Consider the following 19,986-nt stretch of genomic DNA (forward strand, 5'->3'; position numbering starts at 1 on the left):
TTCAAATGAAAAAAGTATTTGTGGTTAAAAACCTGCCAAAAACCGCCGACTTTAGCGGTTAATATTAAAGCCCCCTTACATGCTAGAAGCACCAAATTTGCCAGGTATGTTAAGAAGAACAGTGGGAACAAGTGGAAAAAAAAAATCAAAAAGACCTTATACGTTTTCAGAAAATCGATTTTAAAGTTTCAAAGGAAAACAGCATACATTTAAATGTGGTTAATGTAGCAATCCTAACGGTAGTGTAAATTTACATATATTTCAAAAGAAAGAGCAATGAATTTCCTGACAGGGTTACCAGGGGGTCCGTATGCAGTGCAAAATCAACCCCCTGGAAACCCCCCTGGAACCGCAACGCTTTGGCCAGGGATCGCTATACAGTCGCAATATGGCTGTATAAAGATCTCTGGCATCTTTTCCTATTTTTTAAAACTTTTTTATGTTCAAAGGGTGGGAAATTTAAAAAAAAAATGAAGTGGGGTCCCCCCTCCCGAACATGTTTAACCCCTTGTCCCCCATGCAGGCTGGGATAGCCAGAATGCAGAGCCCTGAGCTATACCAGCCTGCATGGTCCATGGTATGGGGGGGTTCCGGGGGAGAGGGGTGGCCAAGCCGTCCCCAATCCATGGACAAGGGGTTCTTTGCCACCTCCGATGCCCCAGGAGGAGATGGGGGCGACGACTCCCGGGGTGGGGGGGGGGTTATGGTGGCAAAAAAATAGTAAAAGATGCCAGGGATCTTTATACAGCCATATTGCGGCTGTATAGCGATCCCTGGCCAAAGCGTTGCGGCTCCGGAGGGGTTTCCAAGCTTTCTTTTGCTATATGTAAAATTACACTACCGTTAGGATTGCTACATTAACTCATTTATCGTATTTGAAATGTATATTTTTTTCCTTTGCAACTTTAAAATCGATTTTCTCAAAAACTATAAGGTCTTTTTGAAAAAAAAAATCCCCTTGTTCCCACTGTTCTAGTTAACATATCCTGCAAATTTGTGGTTTTATCATGTAAGGGGGCTTTGCTATTAACCACTAAAGTCGGCTAAATCCGTGATCACGAGCCAGATTTGGACCACAATCACGAGTGTATTTGGAACAGAATCCGTGTTCGAGAGGTGATGAATCCAACCTCATGATCAGGAAAAGCATCTTGTGATCATGGGTTACCCGTGATCACGAGCTCGTGATGAGCAACACTGGTCCTGAATCCTGATGGTCGTCAGATCCTCAAGCAGCTGACCATTCCAGCACATGGTCCTTCTAAACCTATTTTGCTAAACCTTGTGGAATATGTTTCTTGTGGCCACGCGCCCACTGTGCATATTTTGATTGGAACAGGGTTGTGAGGAGGCGCCCAAAAATATGTATAATACAGTAGCTAATACTATTTGAACTTATAATAATAAAAAAAAAAAAAACACAAAAGAGGTTTCTTACCTCTATGAAGGACTCTCAGAGGTAGTATTCAGGGAGCCTTTATTAAAAAAAAACGGTTATACTGTTGACAACGCGTTTCACGGGACGAAGCCCGCTTCCTCAGGTCATTAACAAAACAGTCAATCTAAAAACATACATACAAAAGATTCCTCAATTTGATATTTTCACATGCGTTTTTCCACAGTCTGCAAATGAAAGCCCCTATTCATTTAAAATATATTTCATTTCACTCAAAGCTCATCAATCAATTAAATTAAATAAGAGCCTTACAAGATATATACGTACATACAAAAACTGACATCTTATAAACCTGACTCTTTTTTGCTATTATAGCAAATGTACACTTGCAATTACGGGAAGCACTTGCAACTAGATCTATTATGTATAAAATTAAAACTGTGTTTCAACCCAATTCACTTAATATTGATTAAAAATATTAATAACAAAAATAATAAACCTTTGGAATTAGTTGAGCAGCTAGAGATACTCTATGCATCAATATGCTCTTCTCCTGTTTCTGTGTCATGACTATACGTTACTTGGATGTGAATATTCTGTAGTCTAATAAATACTACATATCAATATTAAAACTAAGTCCTCATAACATTACTACTTCTATCAGCATGTTTATATAGGGTGCCTCCAGCTATACACAGGAAGCATACTTGTTAGTATATCTATGCAGGTAGTTCTATATACCTGCAAGTTAGTATGCAACCTGCGTATGAAGTGGCCAGTGCGCTTGGTATAATGCCATTTAAGGCTATTGTGATATGCAAGAAGGTCGCTTACCTTAATTCAGACTGTGTGCAGCTTGGGCACCGTGAAAAAACATGCCCGCCCGCTCTCCCGGCTCATCTTATACTAAACATTAATTAGACCCCGAGCGCACATCCTCTGTGCGCTCCCGGCGTGCTGATGTCACAGCGCTGCCGGCGGGCTGACGTCACAGCCTCACAGTCACAGGGAGCTGAAACCCGGGCTCCTGTCTCTATTCTTGGCGGCGGCCATTTTGGTAGTGATATTTTTATAGGAAGCTATGGCTACTGTCTGCTGACAGTGACGGCAGCCGTTTTGTATAGGATCAATTTGATCTCCACATAAGGCTACAATCCGAGACCCTGTCTATTTCTATAAGGGCCCTTTTGACTATAAACCAGAAAAACTCCTGCCCATTTGATGTATAAATAAATAAAATAATAATACAATAATATAAAAAAAATAATAATATACATTATATATACCTGAAGTTTGATAGAATGAATTATATAAATATTCTCCTTATTTTGTTAGTGGCCAATTGTGCTTATGAATTGAGATATATATATAAAAAAATAAAGTGATATATATTTATGTGAGCAGTAGCATTTGATAGAATGAGTTGTGTATATCATTTTTTTTTGTATTCCAACTGTGACTCGTACATGTGGTATTATGTCTATAAGTTTAATAGAGTGCCTAAAATATGGATTTGATATCTAGAATTGTGTGTATAATAGATATACTGTTATAAAGGAATTACTCAAACCTATTTTGTGGAGTGACACTCATAGTATATTATGGACATAATATATGTTATGGCTAAAGGGTGAGTGGGAAAAGGGAAGGAAGAGAACAAGAGAGGAAGGAACAAATAGGGGAAAACCAGGGGATTGGGGGGGGGGGGGGGGGAACCAAGGAAAAGAGGGGAAGGGACGTGAAAAACATTGTTGGTGACAGCATGACCTGTTGTGCTTTACATATGAATATTACAGAAGTGTATAATTATACGTATGAATATTACAGAAGTGTATAATTATACGTATGAATATTACAGAAGTGTATAATTATACCAAAGCTAATTGTTCTTTATAAATATATACAAGAGTTCTCTGTGACCACTGCCTATTAATACTCTTTCTCTCTTGGATCTCTTTTTTCTTCAGTGCCAGACCATAGTCCCCCTCAACTCTGAATAGTTCCTTTTTGTGTCCACTGGATTCAGTGGAGATTATGTTCGATGGACTCATTATGTCCCTCTGGGATTAAGGTTCTTAACTTAAAAATCCAAAACATCTCCCTTGACTGCAATCTATGTAATCTATTACCGCTATGATTCTCCACTATATGTTCAATCCCTTTTATCTTCATCAGGCTTGAATCACAGTTATGATGTTCTTTAAAATGCCTCGAAATACTATGCAGATTGTACCCTTTATTGATGTTCCTTCTGTGTTGACCTGCCCTCGCTCTCAGTTCTTGTGTGGTTCTGCCTATGTATTGTAGGCCGCAAGGGCAGGTTAAAAGGTAGATTACATATCTGGTTTCACATTGGATTCTTGATTCAATTTTAAACTTTTCATTTGTTATGAAGGATTTGAATGCAACACTTTGATCTTCCATGGCTCCACAGCATAGGCATTTTCTGTGTCCACATTTGTAGTTTCCCTTTTGTCCACTGTCCGGAGTCTTATTTCCCTTTGTTCTAAAAGCCCTAGGTTTACTGGGTGCTATCAGGCTTTTAACTGTCTTAGCTATTCTGAAAGTGCATAATGGGCCTCCTCCTATGTCACCTTTTAGGAAGGGGTCTGCTCAACAGATGCCAGTGCTTATGTAGGATGGTTTTAATTTTATTATGATCTGTAGAGAACCTTGTAATAAACCTTAGTTGTTCTTGTGTCTCCTCCTTTGTATCCCGTTTTTTGTTTTTCTGTGCTAATAATAATCCTTGTTGTGTCTGTCCCCGGGCTCTTATTTTCGCGTTCTTGATTAGTTGCTCCGGAAACCTACGTTCTTTAAATTTAGAATGTAAAATTTTTGATTGATTGTCATACTGTTTTAAATCTGTACAGTTCCTCCTGATTCTTTGGAACTGACCAAAGGGAATATTTTCTCTCCAAGGTCTATAATGGCAGCTTTTAAAATGAATATACCCGTTTGCATCCACCTTTTTAAAGAAGTTTCTGCTTTTAATTTTGCTTCCATCATGATATACCACTAGATCCAGATAATCAATTTCATCCTTATTATATTTGTATGTAAATGATAGACCAAAATTGTTATTATTCAGGTATCTATTAAAATTGTTGATTGATTCTTCCTCACCATCCCATATAAAAATAAGATCATCTATGTATCTATAGTACTTTATTACGTATGGGGAGAAGGGGGTACCTTCCCCAAGCATCACTTCCTCAAAAAGTCCCATCGCTAAATTTGCATATTTTTGCAATTTGATTGGGCTTGCAGAATTAAGGTCCATACATGGCCAGTAGAATGAAGCATTCACGGGCGGAGTAAAAAGGCTTTGCACAAGTGGCTTCATCCTGACCATGCATGGACTTTACTTACACCTGCCCAGTCCAGGAGCGCTCATCCATGGCTAAGAGCATGGCCAGGAGCATGGCCAGGAGCATTTCCAGGAGCATGGCCAAGAGCATGTCCAGAAGGGAACAGGGACCCTGTGCTGAAACAGCGGGCTCAACTAAGATCCAGGAATCATCTGGACCTTCCAGAGGGTTCCAAAGGCTGATGTACATTTTTAACTTTTACCACCTTCCCATTAGATTTGCTTTAATGGTATTCTTGGGCTTCCCGAGCTCTGTCTCCTTTCATTGGAGCCTCCATCTGTAGAACGCTACAATAGATGTGGCCAATGTACACTGCCTGCCAAAGACTGTTGTTTACATCATTTGTGTTAGGCCTCATTCACACTGGGAATCGCAAAAAACAATCGCAGTCGCCCAGCGATTCAGATCACAATTTTGTGTTGCGGTTTTTCATGATTTTTGCCATGCTTGCACTTTGCAGTTCTCATAGTTGTGAATGAGAATCGCATTGCGATCACTTGGAAAATGCTACATGTAGAGGGCTTGCGATTGGCGAAAATTCAATCACACCTCAAGAGCTTCATAGTTACATAGTTACATAGTTACTTTGGTTGAAAAAAGACATACGTCCATCGAGTTCAACCAGTACAAAGTACAACTCCAGCCTGCTCCCTCACATATCCCTGTTGATCCAGAGGAAGGCGAAAAAACCCTTACAAGGTAAAAATTCCTTCCCGACTCCAGATGGCAATCAGATAAAATCCCTGGATCAACATCATTGGCATTACCTAGTAATTGTAGCCATGGATGTCATTCAACGCAAGGAAAGCATCTAAGCCCCCTTTAAATGCAGGTATAGAGTTTGCCATAACGACTTCCTGTGGCAATGCATTCCACATCTTAATCACTCTTACTGTAAAGAACCCTTTCCTAAATAAATGGCTAAAACGTTTTTCCTCCATGCGCAGATCATGTCCTCTAGTCCTTTGAGAAGGCCTAGGGACAAAAAGCTCATCCGCCAAGCTATTATATTGCCCTCTGATGTATTTATACATGTTAATTAGATCTCCTCTAAGGCGTCTTTTCTCTAGACTAAATAAACCCAGTTTATCTAACCTTTCTTGGTAAGTGAGACCTTCCATCCCACGTATCAATTTTGTTGCTCGTCTCTGCACCTGCTCTAGAACTGCAATATCTTTTTTGTAATGTGGTGCCCAGAACTGAATTCCATATTCCAGATGTGGCCTTACTAGAGAGTTAAACAGGGGCAATATTATGCTAGCATCTCGAGTTTTTATTTCCCTTTTAATGCATCCCAAAATTTTGTTAGCTTTAGCTGCAGCGGCTTGGCATTGAGTACGATTATTTAACTTGTTGTCGATGAGTACTCCTAAGTCCTTCTCCAAGTTTGATGTCCCCAACTGTATCCCATTTATTTTGTATGGTGTTAGACCATTGGTACGACCAAAATGCATGACTTTACATTTGTCAACATTGAATTTCATCTGCCATGTATGTGCCCATATAGCCATCCTATCCAGATCCTGTTGCAATATAACACTATCTTCCTTAGAGTTGATGATTCTGCACAATTTTGTATCATCTGCAAAAATAGCAACATTGCTCACTACTGTATCCACTAGGTCATTAATAAATAAATTGAAGAGCACTGGACCCAGTACAGACCCCTGTGGGACCCCACTGCTAACAGTCTCCCATTTTGAGTATGATCCATTGACCACAACTCTTTGTTTTCTGTCCATTAGCCAGTTCCCTATCCAAGCACACAGACTCTTCCCCAGTCCTTGCATCCTCAACTTTTGCACCAGACTTTTGTGGGGAACAGTGTTGAAGGCCTTAGCAAAGTCCAAGTATATCACATCTACAGCATTCCCAATATCCATATTAGCATTCACTACCTCATAAAAGCTGAGCATGTTAGTCAAACAGGACCTGTCTTTAGTAAACCCATGTTGATGCTGAGAAATAAGATTATTTTCTACTATGAAGTCATGTATAGTATCTCTTAGTAACCCCTCAAATAGTTTGCATACAACTGATGTTAAGCTTACAGGTCTATAATTTCCTGGATCTGATTTTTTGCCCTTCTTAAATAATGGGAAAACGTGGGCTGTACGCCAATCCACTGGGACTCTGCCAGTTGCAAGAGAGTCACAAAAGATAAGATAAAGGGGTTTATCTATAACTGAACTTAATTCCCTTAGGACCCGAGGATGCATGCCATCCGGGCCAGGTGCCTTGTCTATTTTTAATTTATTTAGTCTTGCCTTTACTTCTTCCTGCGTTAAGTATTTAATATTACAGTTAGAAGATTGAGACTCTTCCGCCTCTGTAATTTGCAACAGTGCTGTTTCCTTTGTAAAGACAGAAGCAAAGAAAGCATTTAATAACTCTGCCTTACCTTGGTCATCCACCATTGAGTTCCCACCCTCATCCTTTAGGATTCCTATACAGTCAACCTTTCTTTTTTTAGAGTTGATGTACTTGTAAAACTTTTTTGGGTTAGATTTGATATCCCTAGCGATTTGATTTTCAGCTTCGATCTTTGCCTGCCTAATTTCTTTTTTACAATTTTTATTGCACTCCTTGTAATTGCTGAGTGCAGCCTCGGACCCCTCCTGTTTTAGGACCTTATAGGCATTCTTTTTCCTCTTCATTTTATCTCTAACCTTTCTATTCATCCATAGAGGCCTTTTTTTATTCCTAGACATTTTGTTTCCATATGGGATATACATACTACAATATTGATTGAGAATACGTTTAAAAGCTTGCCATTTCCCTTCAGTGTCCTCCCCTTGTAGTACATTATCCCAGTTCACCAAACTTAGTGCCTGCCTAATTTGATTGAACTTTGCTTTTCTAAAATTCATAGTTTTAGTGGTCCCGCTGCCCCGTGGCCTATCAGTCACCAGATCAAACGTTATCATGTTGTGATCACTATTTCCCAAATGTTCTTGAACCTGCACATTTGATACATTATCTGGTCTATTAGAAATGATCAGATCCAGTAACGCATTCCCCCTAGTTGGTTCCGTTACCATTTGAGTCAAGTAATTGTCCTGTAGTGCTGCCAGAAATCTGCTGCTTTTACCAGAATGGGTAGCCTCAATACCCCAGTCAATGTCTGGAAAGTTGAAGTCGCCCATAACTATGACCTCATTTTTACTTGCCGCTTTTTCAATTTGCTGTAGTAATTGCAGTTCTGCAGCTTCATTAATATGAGGTGGTCTGTAGCATACCCCAATAAGCAATTGGCAACTTTTATTTCCACCATGAATATTTACCCAAACGGACTCCACATCTTCGCAATCTTCCTCCATCTCATCGTTGAGGACAGCTGTAAAAGAATTCTTAACAAAGAGACAAACCCCTCCACCTTTTTTCCCTGTTCTATCCCTCCTGAACACATTGTATCCTTTTAAATTGGCTATCCAGTCATGACTTTCATCCATCCATGTCTCGGTTATTCCCACAATGTCATAGCCTTTGTCATTCAGAATGAACTCTAGTTCATCTATTTTATTTGCAAGGCTCCGAGCATTGGTTATCATGCACTTTATATTTTTACCACCACATTTACCAATTTTGTTTACCTGAAATGGGCTACTTGAAGTTTTACCAACCTCCTTAATCTTTACACTGTCCCCACCCCCCTCTCCACCCCCCATGATGTTAGGCTTTTTACTGTCTTTTTACCTTATCTTGTCTATATGTTGAGACTTTATCCTCCCGCCTCCCCCCAGATCCTAGTTTAAAATCTCCTCCAAGCGTTTAGCCATCTTCTCCCCCAATGCAGCTGCACCCTCCCCATTAAGGTGCAGCCCGTCCCTGCTGTAGAACCTGTAGCCGACTGCAAAGTCTGCCCAGTTCTCCAGGAACCCAAACCCTTCCTTCCTACACCAATTTCTCAGCCACTTATTTAACTCCCTAAGCTCCCTCTGTCTCTCAGATGTAGCACGTGGCACTGGCAGTATTTCAGAGAACACCACCTTGGAGGTCCTTGCTTTAAGTTTATCTCCAAGTACCTGAAAATCATTTTTGAGGACCTTCCATCTCCCACTAACTTTGTCATTGGTGCCAATGTGTACCATGACAGCCGGGTCTTCCCCAGCCCCACCCAATAATCTGTCAATTCTTTCCGCTATATGCCGAACCCGAGCACCCGGGAGGCAACAGACTGTACGGCATTCACGGTTTCTTCGACAGATTACCCTGTCTGTGCGCCTAATAATTGAATCCCCTACCACCAGTACCTGTCTAGCCTTAGCTGCACTCCTATTCCCTTTCTCGTTACAGCAGTCTGCCCCTTGGTTGCTAAGGAGCACATCCTGCTGCAGCATTGCTACTCCAGAGTGTGAGTAAAGCCCTAGGATTACACGTGTCACACCGCTATGCTGAGCGCCGGCGATCAGCAAAGTTCCTCTCCTCTATTACACACCAACCCGGTACCAAACTGGTATCATACATCAAACCAGTACCAAACAACAAACAAACCAGTTCCAAACTAGTAACACACACCGGGCCATCTATATATATAATAGAGTAAGTGCCTCAACCTTCAAGCAAGAAGAAGAAGTAGCACCCTGCCCCCAGGGCCGGTCCAAGCAAGAAGAAGGGCCGGTCCAAGCAAGAAGAAGGGCCGGTCCAAGCAAGAAGAAAGGGCTGGTCCAAGCAAGAAGAAGAAGTAGTGTCATATCAAACCAAGGGCAAAGAGGGATAATTTGCATATTCAGTAGCAGTGCGTTGTGGGTAACCACAAATGTTCACTTATAGCGGAATTATTGCAGATTTCCTTCTGTTTTAAGAAGGAAAATTACACCAAGCTTTGCTTTTTTTAGTAGCAGGGCTTTTTGGTCTCTTTTATCCCCCTATACATTCCGAGTGGTTTGGGTCACCCTGAGCTGCTTGGTTACTCTGTTGTACTGGTCCAAGCCCTATCTCATACAGCCATATCAATCCTTGCCATGTACTGATGAGGACCAAAGGTCTGAAATAGGCTGTCACATGTGGGTTTGATATGACTGTGTAAAACTTAAAGCTATAGACTTGCTTGACTTACCAAGGGTGAAAAGGCATAATTTGCATTTTTAGTAGTGGTGCATTGTGGGTAATCACAAATGTTCACTTATAGCTGAATTATTGCATACTAGCCGACCCGCGGCGTAGCATACGCCGCATAAGAGGGTTGAGGGCAGGAAGGGGGTATTGGGCACAGCGGCGGTGAGGGGGGTTGGACCCCCCCTCAACTGGGTCCCCCATGTGTGCTCTACCTCCAGCTTAAGCTCAGCAGGAACCCCCCCCTCACATGGGTCCCCCATGTGCGCTCCCCCTTCTGCCTAAGCACAGTAGCAGCCGCCACTATTAGTAAGAGGCAGCGGGCGGGGATGACTCATCTCTTCCGTGTTCCATTGTGCGTTCCACTGTCGTCACTTCCTGCAATGCCGCACACTGTATTGGTGTAATTTGCAATAATTCAGTTATAAGTAAACATTTGTGGTTACCCACAATGCACTGCTACTAAATGTGCAAATTACCCCTTTTCCCCCTAGGTAAGCCAAGCAAGCGTCCAGAACTACTGGTGTATAGCAAGCATATAGCTTGTGCGTTCCACTGTCGTCACTTCCTGCAATGCCGCACACTGTATTGGTGTAATTTGCAATAATTCAGTTATAAGTGAACATTTGTGGTTACCCACAATGCACTGCTACTAAATGTGCAAATTACCCCTTTTCCCCCTAGGTAAGCCAAGCAAGCGTCCAGAACTACTGGTGTATAGCAAGCATATAGCTTTAAATTTTACACAGTCGCTGTGCCCAATACCCCCTTCCTGCCCTCAACCCTCTTATGCGGCGTATGCTACGCCGCGGGTCGGCTAGTTATCCTATAACAAACCAGTATCATACACCAATCTAGTAATATATGCCAATCCAGTATTATAGCAAACCAGTACCATACATCAAACCAGTATTATACACCAAACTAGTAATATATACCGGGCCAGTATCATATACCAAACCAATACCATACACCGATCTAATAACATACACCCGGCCAGTATCCTATACTAAACCAGTATTATACCAAATCAGTACCATAAGCCAAACCAGTAACATACACCAAACTAGTAACATACACCAAGCTAGTAACATACACCAAACTAGTAACAAACACCAGGCCATTATCCTATAACAAACCAGTATCATACACCAATCTAGTTACTTTACAACAAACTAGTAACATACACCAGGCCAGTATCCTAAACTAAACCAGTATTACACCAAACCAGTACCATACTACAGACCAATTTAATACACCAAACCAGGATCATACATTAAAGAAGTATTACACTAGTAACATACACCAGGCTAGTACCCTATACCAAACCAATACCATAAATCCAACCAGTGACATATAGTAAATCCAGTACTTTGTAGGCAAATTCAGGGTTATCAGGTAGAGAAAAGCACAGCCTAAAGGACAAGTCATACTGTAGCACCGTGATCTCCAATCTTTATGGAAGGTTAGGATCCTAGCTGTCTATTCCCATTGGTATCGATGGAAGAACCCTGATGCTCATACCAGCAATGTCTCCATCTAAGGATATTAAAAAAAGCTGCCATTGCCAATGATATAAGTGAGATATGAGTGAGATTCATGGCATTTTGGTACCCACTACCTCCCTCATCTTTCCTTCTGCCCAACTCATACAACTTCAGAAATCCACTTACAACTGAGGGTTGAAATAAAAAAATCAGTCATCCTTCAGGAATTGAGAAATTCTCTGATTTGTGCCTTGTAAGATGTGGTCACCCCACCCCCCTCGTTAGCTCACCCCCCCCCCCTCATCAGCTCACCCCCCCTCATCAGCTCACCCCCCCTTCCCCTCGTCAGCTCACCCTTATCCCCCAGTATTAGCTGAAGCACAAACGGCCCAGTGGGAGTTGCAAGGATTAGCAGTCTCTGGAACTCCCCTGATCCTGTGATGTTTTGGGTGGTTTTCTGCAATGTCCTCGTAGTGAATTATAAGAGGTCATTATGGGAAGTTTGTAAAAGTGTCACCGTGACATGTGACATTTTCAGACAGATTCCCCACAGTCATTTCTCCCTCAGGACAGCATGTGATGCCAGCAGAAAGCTTAAAGGGGAACTGGGCTGAAAATAACATCATGAATACATTTGCTTGTTTTTTTTTTACAATATAATAATCTGAATAATAATCTGAACATTTATATAGCACTTTTCTCCTGTTGGACTCATTCATAAATCATTAGTCAACATTTGGCCATTGTAAAATCTGTCCTCTTCCTGACTTACATTCATCAATTTATCAGTGATAGTAATGTTCAGTAATATTAATATTTTTTTATTCAGTAATATTAATGTTTAATATTAATGTTTAATATTCATCTGTTCAGCGGTCAAGGTGAAAACAATATTTTCTCCCATAGGACTCAAAACGCATAGATATGTCTCAGATCAATACACGGCTGCAGCCTTGCAGGCTGGACTATGTAACAGAGGAAATAGTCAGTGGTTCACAAATGCCAGACTAAGCAGGTGGCTTTTCAGTTTGGTCAGTTTAAACTTAAATGCTTCCAGGGGTGGAGCTGTCCTGATTGGGTGTGGCAGGAGGTTCCAAAGTGTAAGGGCAGCATGACAGGAGGCTCCCTCTACAAAGGTTTTCAGGTGGACTCTGGGGGTGACCAAGTTATTAGAGCCGTTTGATCTAAAAAAAATTGTGTGTGTGCGTGCGTGTGTGTGTGTGTGTGGGGGGGGGGTGATGCAGTTGCAACACATCCTTCAGGTATCCAGGGCCCAGATTGTACAGATTTGAGCAGGAATGTCACATGATCTCTCAGAGTGCTCTGGGGCAGAATGCAGCATGACATCATAGCCAAGGCCCTGAGCTAAGCACCACTGGGAGGGCGGAGTTACAGATACCAAAATACAACCATACATAGATATAAGAACTGTTTCTGATGCAGAAACCAGAGCTATTAAGGTAAAAATGGGTATCCTGAATTCTCTTTACATATTTAGTTTTATTCAATAAAATTATCAAGTATACGGAAAAATCCCAGGACACTGTTCTTTTTAATCTTTGATTCTCAATAGATTTTTGTACACATATTAAATATATTTGCAAACTGTGTGTGCCCAACTTTACACGTTTTTGTGTGGCTGCCCAAATGGTGAATCCAGTGCTGGAGCTCAGAGCTCTCTAAGCATCTTTGAATTTGGGCTCCAAGGAGCCCCATTGGTCCTTAGCAGACCAATGGGGTTCCTTCTAATTTGAAGGAACCCCATTGGTCTGCTAAGGACCAATGGGGCTCCTTGGAGCCCAAATTCAAAGATGCTTAGAGAGCTCTGAGCTATATAGCTCAGAGCTCTGTCGGGTCCGGACTCCGTGCAGGATGCTAAGTCCCTCCGGCTCCCGCTGCCCTCCCCGCCTCTCCCACATGTCACCCACATGTCACCCACATGTGGGTGACATGTGGGTGACAGATGTGGGCGGGGTGGACAGCGGGAGCCGGTGGGGACTTAGCATCCTGCAAGGACGCGTAAGTGTATGCGGCGGCTGAGCGGCATGTGACGTGGGGTGCGGCGTAGTTACAATGTAACAAAGTTGTTACATTGTAATAACTTTGTTACATTGTAACTGATAGAACATTTCCGAGGCTATTGCGAGGGATCATTTATTTAAAGGAACAGGTAAGTATTAGGGCTCGTTTCCACTAGGGCGAATCCGCATGCGGGCACTGCATGCGGATTCGCATAGTTAATGTTAGTGGATGGGGCTGTTTCCACCTGTGCGGCGTGCGGGAGCGATTTGGCGGCGGGCCAAATCTGCACGGCGGGACCCGCAGAATTCGCCTGCGTCGGGAATCCGTGCGAATCGCCGCTAATGTATTTAATAGTAAAAACGCATGCGTTTGTTACATGCGTTTTTACCCGCGATTTCGCGTGCGATTTCGCACCCTTCTCAATGTTATTTTGCTCTGGCAGTGTCATGGTTAATTTCGCATGGCACCCTGCCATGCGAAATCGCACGCGAAATAGCGGGTAAAACGCATGCGGAAACGCACCCGCATGCGTTTTTACAAGCGTCGGAATGCCGGCGAAATCGCGTCGCACTAGTGGAAACGGGCCCTTAATGGTTTATTAAGAATATTAAAGGACTTTTTTCGTGGTTATGTTTTTTGTTCAATTAAAATACTTTTTCTAAGTGTTTGTGTGTTTATTTACTTTTAACTCTTAAAGGAAATGGGTAAGAGGTACAAGTACCCCTATACTCATTTCTCCTGGGAGGGGAGGTGGGCATCTGGGGGACCCCTTTTTAAAGGGGACTCCCAGATGCCACCATGAACCCCCCCCCCCCCCCCCCAGGAAATCGCGGCCTCCACCTCCACCGCCCATCGGAGGTGGAGAAGAGCCCCTTGTCCTTGGATTAGACAAGGGCCCGGAGGGGGAGGGGAAAGCTTGGCTGCCCCTCCCCTTCCGAGACCCCCCCCAATCCATGGACCATGCGGGCTGGTATAGTCAGGGTGCGGAGCCCCACGCGGCCGGTGCTCCGCATTCTGGCTATCTCAGCCTGCATGGGGGACAAGGGGTTAAAGAGGTCTGGGAGGGGGGACCCCACGTCGTTTTTTTTTATATTTCCTACACTCAGAACGAAGTAAGTAAAACTGTTCCCACTTGGGGGAATCTATGAAAATAATACACTATTGTTACCTGTGCAAAAAAAACTGACATTTTCCGCATTTAAAAGACATTTTTGCCCTTGAAAATTAAAAATCGATTTTCTCAAAAACTATAAGGTCTTTTGAAAAAAAATGTCTTCCTCTTATTCCCACTGATCCCCTTAATATACCCTGGGAATTTGGTGTTCCTAAACTTTAAGCAGGCTTTGCTATTAACCGTTAAAGTCGGCGGGTTTTTAAATGTATACAGTATAATTTTCCTTTGAAACTTTAACATCTATTTTCTCAAAAACTATAAGGTCTTTTTGAAAAAAAAAAAATTCCTCTTATTCCTTCTGATCTCCTTAATATATTCTCCAAATTTGAGGCTCTTGGCATTTAAGGGGGCTTTGCTATTAACCCTTAAAGTCGGCGGCTAAGGGCTGGTTCAGACGGGCGTTTTCGTGGCGTTTAACGCAGCGTTTCAGACGCAGCGTTTTTTGGGATCTACTGCCATCCCATGCAAGTGAATGAGAGCGTTTAGAGCTGGCTTTTGCAGGCTTTCATGAAAGCCTGGCAGTAGATCCCAGCGTTGCGTCTAGTCTCAAAATCAACATGCTGCTTTCAGAGGCGGTAAACGCAAGGAAACAATAGCAGAGACCAGAACTGCTAGCCTTGAACGCTTTTCAAAAGCTTTCAAAAGCTAGCTTTTAAACGCTGGCGTTTAAACGCTGGCGTTTGAACGCAATGCCAAGCAAAAGCTCAGCAGACGCCCGTGTGAACCAGCCCTAACATTGATCCATGCGTCAACTTTTCCGCTTGGGAGCATGGCCATACGCATTAATTTCGTAATACCCACTGTAATGCGAAAATTATGCGAAAATTACGCTTACGCGAAATTTCGTGAAATCCTTCTTCATTACGATTATGTACTTACGGCCATAATCGTAATTACACTAATTACGCGAAATTTCGCGAAATCGTAATTACGTCATTACACTCATCTCTAATTTTAGCCATTTGAAGAGACTTTTGAAAACATTTTAAGCCATTTTCAAGTCACTTCCGTTTTTTTATATCCGGATATCCGAAACTGGCTGGATATTGGGTGCGGATATCCGAGTTTAAGCGGATACCAAAAAGTTTAGATTCGGATATCTCGCCGCTCAGCCGCCGCATACACTTACGCGTCCGTGCAGGACGCTAAGTCCCCGCCGGCCACCCCGCCCACATCTGTCACCCAAATCCAAGTTTGCTCAGATAGTCTATTCGGATTTAAAAGAATATACAAATTGCTATTCAAAGTTCGGATAGTGGAAAAAGTTTGGATTATCTGGGTAGTTCGGATATCCAAAATCTTGCTGAGCACCACTGGTCATAAGTAGGCATAAAGTTATTGCTGATTAAATAGTGACATAGCCAACATGTCAAAACTGCTCTACCTGTAGTCCATAAGGGGGAAACAAGGTCTGGATGCAAAGTGGTTAAAACTGGCTGCCGCTAGTAGAGATGAGCGTAATGACCTAATTACGATTTCGCGAAATTTCGCATAATTAGTGTAATTACGATTATGGCCGTAAGTACATAATCGTAATGAAGGAGGATTTCGCAAAATTTCGCGTAAGCGTAATTTTCGCGTAATTTTCGCATTACAATGGGTATTTGTTCATGCCGTAATTTCGCATCAAACGCTACCGTAATTTCGCGTTAAACCGTAACGCTCCGTATAATATAAAAAAGCCGCCGACTTTAAGGGTTAATAACAAAGCCCCCTTAAATGCTAAGAGCCTAAAATTTGGAGAATATATTAAGGAGATCAGGAGGAATAAGAGGAAATTTTTTTTTTTCAAAAAGACCTTATAGTTTTTGAGAAAATCGATGTTAAAGTTTCAAAGTAAAAATGTATACATTTAAAAACCCGCCGACTTTAACGGTTAATAGCAAAGCCTGCTTAAAGTTTAGGAACACCAAATTCCTAGGGTATATTAAGGGGATCAGTGGGAATAAGAGGAAACATTTTTTTTTTCAAAAAGACCTTATAGTTTTTGAGAAAATCGATTTTTAAGTTTCAAGGGCAAAAATGTCTTTTAAATGCGGAAAATGTAAGTTTTTTTTGCACAGGTAACAATAGTGTATTATTTTCATAGATTCCCCCAAGTGGGAAGAGTTTTACTAACTTCGTTCTGAGTGTGGGAAATATAAAAAAAAACGACGTGGGGTCCCCCCTCCCAGACCTCTTTAACCCCTTGTCCCCCATGCAGGCTGGGATAGCCAGAATGCGGAGCTCCGGCCGCGTGGGGCTCCGCACCCTGACTATACCAGCCCGCATGGTCCATGGATTGGGGGATCTCGGAAGGGGAGGGGCAGCCAAGCTTTCCCCTCCCCCTCCGAGCCCTTGTCCAATCCAAGGACAAGGGGCTCTTCTCCACCTCCGATGGGTGGTGGAGGTGGAGGCCACGATTTCCTGGGGGGGGGGGGGTTCATGGTGGAATCTGGGAGTCCCCTTTAAAAAGGGGTCCCCCAGATGCCCACCCCCCCCCCTCCCAGGAGAAATGAGTATAGAGGTACTTGTACCCCTTACCCATTTCCTTTAAGAGTTAAAAGTAAATAAACACACAAACACATAGAAAAAGTATTTTAATTGAACAAAAAACATAACCACGAAAAAAGTCCGTTAATATTCTTAATTAACCATTAATACTTACCTGTCCCTTTAAATAAATGATCCCACGCAATATCCTCGGAAATTTTCTATCAGTTACAATGTAACAAAGTTATTACAATGTAACAACTTTGTTACATTGTAACTACGCCGCACCCGACGTCACTCGCCGCTCACCCGCCGCATACGCGTCCGTGCAGGACGCTAAGTCCCCGCAGCTCCCGCTGTCCACCCCGCCCACATGTCACCCACATGTCACCCACATGTGGGTGACATGTGGGTGACATGTGGGAGAGGCGGGGAGGGCAGCGGAGCCGGCGGGGACTTAGCGTCCTGCACGGACCCGACAGAGCTCTGAGCTATATAGCTCAGAGCTCTCTAAGCATCTTTGTATTTGGGCTCCAAGGAGCCCCATTGGTCCTTAGCAGACCAATGGGGTTCCTTCAAATCAGAAGGAACCCCATTGGTCTGCTAAGGACCAATGGGGCTCCTTGGAGCCCAAATACAAAGATGCTTAGAGAGCTCTGAGCTATATAGCTCAGAGCTCTGTCGGGTCCGTGCGGCGGGTGAGCGGCGAGTGACGTCGGGTGCGGCGTAGTTACAATGTAACAAAGTTGTTACATTGTAATAACTTTGTTACATTGTAACTGATAGAACATTTCCAAGGATATTGCGTGGGATCATTTATTTAAAGGGACAGGTAAGTATTAATGGTTAATTAAGAATATTAAAGGACTTTTTTCGTGGTTATGTTTTTTGTTCAATTAAAATACTTTTTCTATGTGTTTGTGTGTTTATTTACTTTTAACTCTTAAAGGAAATGGGTAAGGGGTACAAGTACCTCTATACTCATTTCTCCTGGGAGGGGGGGTGGGCATCTGGGGGACCCCTTGTTAAAGGGGACTCCCAGATTCCACCATGAACCCCCCCCCCAGGAAATCGCGGCCTCCACCTCCACCGCCCATCGGAGGTGGAGAAGAGCCCCTTGTCCTTGGATTGGACAAGGGCTCGGAGGGGGAGGGGAAAGCTTAGCTGCCCCTCCCCTTCCGAGACCCCCCAATCCATGGACCATGCGGGCTGGTATAGTCAGGGTGCGGAGCCCCACGCGGCCGGTGCTCCGTATTCTGGCTATCCCAGCCTGCATGGGGGACAAGGGGCTAAAGAGGTCTGGGAGGGGGGACCCCACATCGTTTTTTTTTTTATATTTCCCACACTCAGAACGAAGTAAGTAAAACTCTTCCCACTTGGGGGAATCTATGAAAATAATACACTATTGTTACCTGTGCAAAAAAAACTGACATTTTCCGCATTTAAAAGACATTTTTGCCCTTGAAAATTAAAAATCGATTTTCTCAAAAACTATAAGGTCTTTTTGAAAAAAAAAATTTTCCTCTTATTCCCACCGATCCCCTTAATATACCCTAGGAATTTGGTGTTCCTAAACTTTAAGCAGGCTTTGCTATTAACCGTTAAAGTCGGCGGGTTTTTAAATGTATACATTTTTACTTTGAAACTTTAACATCGATTTTCTCAAAAACTAAAAGGTCTTTTTGAAAAAAAAAAAATTTCCTCTTATTCCTCCTGATCTCCTTAATATATTCTCCAAATTTGAGGCTCTTAGCATTTAAGGGGGCTTTGCTATTAACCCTTAAAGTCGGCGGCTTTTTTATATTATACGGAGCGTTACGGTTTAACGCAAAATTACGGTAGCGTTTAATGCGAAATTACGGCATGAACGAAACGAAAATTACACTTACGGTATTTTCAATTACGATTTTAATGGCAATTATGCTACGCTAATTTCGCATCGTAATCGCAAATTTCGCATGCGTAATTATAGTAATGCGAAATTACGAAAATTTCGGCTCAACTCTAGCCGCTAGATGGCGCTGTTGGAGATAAATCCAGCACAGTGTCATATTCTGAGGAAAATGTTGGGCTAAAGGCCACACCCCCTACGAGACTTTCCTGACTCTTTTTCGGTGACCCACGATTCTTTGAGCCATGATGAGCAATCGCTTAAGTGATCTCGTTGCATAGGTACAGGCGTGCAATCACGCGAATGACGTTTAGCGACGTGATAATGACCGCCATGGCAGATCAGATCTGTAAGATCCACGATGACTCCGCACAAAGTGATTGCTTGATTTCTTGCTTTTGCCCGTTGTGTGCCATCGTGTGATGTTGCGCACACCTGGCGGCCTGGAAGATGGCCCGTGAAACACTCGTCATCAGGGAGACGTCGCTGGATCCATCTTCCTCCGTCAAGTGGTGAGTATTAATCTTAAGGGTGTGTCCACACATGCAATTCTGATTGGCCATTCACTGGTGGTAATGTAACTTGGTCAGTAATTTGGGTGCCCAGATTACTAGCTAATTTAGTCTTCCCCCAGTCTTCCCCCAGAGTCCACGGTGACCTGGAGGGGCAATAATAATCATTCTGCCATGTTTTCGCTGATAGTAAAGATGCTGCTGCTGGACTGGGTCTGGCACAGTGGTACCCTATGTAGATTAGTTTTATCCTCTGTAACCACACCAATTGCAGCATAATAACAATATTATGGTAACTTTCATACAAGGAGGCAGAGCTACAAGGCTTATGCTGACCCCGCCCATGCCATAGAGTCTCAACATCCTGGTTATCTGGTCCTTTTTCCCGATCATCCATGGCGCTCCCCCCCCCACACACACAAACACATACACTTTCCCCAGCACCCTGGAAAAAAATAGGTACTGGGGGAACGTGGATGATCAGGAAAAAGTGATGGAAAGGGTTTAAGAGGACATGAACTCTTGCACTGGAAAACATCGAGCAATGCCCCCTGTATGTATTTAGAAAGTTTAGTCTGTCTAATTCCCCCTCATCTGTGGCAAAAC

The 19,986-nt window shown here is 42.8% G+C and overlaps 1 protein-coding gene across 2 annotated transcripts in view; it reads left to right on the forward strand.

The window, feature by feature from the left end:
- The window catches only part of LOC137560843 (asialoglycoprotein receptor 1-like), a 72,468-nt gene that overhangs the window by 12,628 nt on the left and 39,854 nt on the right, over positions 1-19,986 (forward strand). The window lies entirely within an intron of this gene.

Source organism: Hyperolius riggenbachi, chromosome 3 (assembly GCF_040937935.1).
Source record: "Hyperolius riggenbachi isolate aHypRig1 chromosome 3, aHypRig1.pri, whole genome shotgun sequence".
Lineage (NCBI taxonomy): Eukaryota > Metazoa > Chordata > Amphibia > Anura > Hyperoliidae > Hyperolius > Hyperolius riggenbachi.